The sequence below is a fragment of the Mirounga angustirostris genome, unplaced genomic scaffold (assembly GCF_029215605.1).
Source record: "Mirounga angustirostris isolate CCGP_5_RB_7025 unplaced genomic scaffold, mMirAng1.0.hap1 SCAF_2, whole genome shotgun sequence".
In the NCBI taxonomy this organism is placed as follows: Eukaryota; Metazoa; Chordata; class Mammalia; order Carnivora; family Phocidae; genus Mirounga; species Mirounga angustirostris.
In genome coordinates, this window is record NW_026991710.1 from 56,974,007 (window position 1) to 56,976,689 (window position 2,683).

The 2,683-nt window shown below is 43.8% G+C and overlaps 1 pseudogene; it reads right to left on the reverse strand.

The window, feature by feature from the left end:
* Positions 1-1,341: 1,341 nt before the first annotated feature.
* On the reverse strand, positions 1,342-2,208 carry LOC123847620 (large ribosomal subunit protein eL8-like; annotated as a pseudogene).
* Between the last annotated feature and the right edge of the window lie 475 nt (positions 2,209-2,683).

The window sequence follows — 2,683 nt, forward strand, 5'->3', positions numbered from 1 at the left end:
GTAAGTCCTGCCCTGTTACAGCACTATTTGTGCATTACATTGCCTATTTATTAGTATGCATCAACCAGAACTTTGTACTGTACAGACCTTGGTCCCTATGTATCTGGAATATGTGTCTTGAGTTTTCCAGATTGGCTTTTCTTACTTCTTCCCAGAGCTTCTGTTTATTGCTTCAGGTGCAAGCCTCAGAGCTTCTCCTCCAGTTCTATCTATTTCATCCTCCTGACAGACTGTCTATGGGGCCCAGGGCGTATGCTCCTTCCTAATACAAGGAAGAAAGCATGAAAGCAAGAAAGGATAAAGGAAGGAAACGGTCTGTTCACTGGCAGAATAAAAAAGGAAGCACAGATTGTGGTAAGAAGGAACACATCTGTATTTCAGAGTAGTCTTTGAAGCTTAGACGTGAAGGCTGGTTATTATGAACTCAGTGTGAGGTTACTTTCCTTCTATCATCTTACACAGAGATTTAGGTAACCCCTAATGGCCACCTCTTTTTTGGTGGTTGGCTTATTTCTTCTTTATCTGTGGTAATTAAATATGCCATTTGAGTAAATCCCTCAACTGAGCTTAAAAATTGATGACCAATAAAAGTGATCCAGCACCTGACTGATCACTAACCAGTAATCTCATTACTGTTCTGGATTAAATTATGTAATTAGTTCACATTACACATGGTTCAAAGCAATGGAGCCTAGAGCAATTTACATTCTCATGTGCTTTTTAAAGAATGGCCCCCCAATGTTTATAAACACATCAAACAAATTAAATAGTGGGATATCAAAAGGCCTTTCAGTCTTCATGCTGGAACAGGTAAAAAAATTCAACAATCCCTTGGGAGAAGTAGTATACCTTTTGTGACTGTCCTTTTTGGGATTACATAGACAATGGGCTTGTGTATCTTCGGCACATGCTTTCCAGGTGAAGTGTGCTTCTCTAGCCCACGCCATGTCATTTCTGCTGAAGTCACTTCTCTGCCTATTGTCACAGAATTCCACAGTGGTGTGTTTCCATGATGGACAACTTCATTTGATTGAATCAGTTTTAGCCAATACACTCAAACTTAGAAACATTTTTTCTTTTTGTTGTTGTTGTTGTAGAAAATATGTATTGTGACTCTTGCAGGAATTTAAGGCTGGCGTTTTGGTAACTGTGAACAGTGATGTGCTGCTATTAAGCAGCAGTTGCTTACTTATGGATGTTTGTTTTCTTGTGTCCCAGCCTCCTAACAATTTTAGATAAAATTTCTGCATAGGATATTAATCATGGCTCTTTAATATTTTCCAATGATCCCTCTATGCTGAGGGGTTTTTTGTTTTGTTTTTGTTTTTTTTTGACACTGGCTGAAAGACAATGTTTTATTACTTTTATGTACAGAAAATTCAACAGCGTCCACTCAGCCCAGTTTGGTGGCCAGTTCTTTAGCCTTTGCCTTTTCCAGCTTGGCGATGCGAGCCACAGACTTCGGACCCAGGACGTTGCCTCCCCAGTGGCGGCGGATCTCATTGTATCTGTCATCGTAATTGGTACTGATGGCTTCCACCAGCTTTGCCAGAGCTCCTTTGCCTTCCAAATTGACCTGTGTGAAGATAACAGTGGTGCAGTTCTTCCTGAGGACAGATGCCCCAGCCAGGCCTTCCCCTTGATAACGCAGTAGGGAGGCCCCATCTTACGACACAGGGCAGGCAGGAAAACCACCAGCTCAATGGGATCCACATCATGTGCAATCACTACCAGCTGAGCCTCCTTGTTTTCCACCAAGGTGGTGACAATGTTAACCCCAGCTCGAAGGACTGGTGGCCTCTTAGTGGGGACATCCCCTTTGCCCGCAGCTTTCTTCTTGGCCCGGGCCAACAATCTCTGCTTCTTCTCCTGCTTTGTCTCTGGTCTGTACTTGTGGGCCAGCTTAAGCAGCTGAGTAGCTGTCTGGTGGTCCAAGGCCTGGATGAACTGGTTAATTGCGGGAGGCACTTTCAGACGTTTATAGAGAATAGCTCTTTGCCATTGCAGCCAGATGTAGGGGGGCCATTTGACAAAGAGGGAGAGGTTCCTTTTGGGCTGGACGTCCTGTCTGATGCCAAAATTCTTGGGCCGCTTCTCGAACAGGGGATTGACCACCTTCTTGGCCTCCTTCTTCTTCACGACAGCAGGGGCTGGGGCCACCTTCTCCCTCTTCACCTTCTTCCCTTTCGGCATCTTGGGTTGCTGGAGGAGAGAGCTCTATGCTGAGTTTTAACTGTGGGTTATGGGAGAAAGAATTGAAATAATTTTTTCCCCTTAGAGAGTGTCTTGCCTTTCATTCATTCTGGCTGAGCTCATAGCCCTCACCATGTCGGCCTCCCCTGTTTTCTTATCTTTTCCAGGTCTCTCTCCTTCCTGTGGGAGTAACAATGGCCGATCCACAAACACAATTGGTTTGTATCGATCAAAGGAAAAGAGGAAAGCGGAGTGTTCTGGGAACTCTCCGTGATCCAGAAAAAGTAACGAGGCATTAAATCAATACAGAAAACAACTCGATGTAATTCATCCTCACTCTTTATTCCACAATCTGAGATACTTTCCACAGTCTGTGAACATTTCCAGGTTTTATCAGTGTTTAGTATAATGTCAAGTCATGCTTCTCTCTATGGCAACATGAGAAAAGAATGCTCCTTCTAAACCTGAAGGATAGAAAAGTCTGCCACGG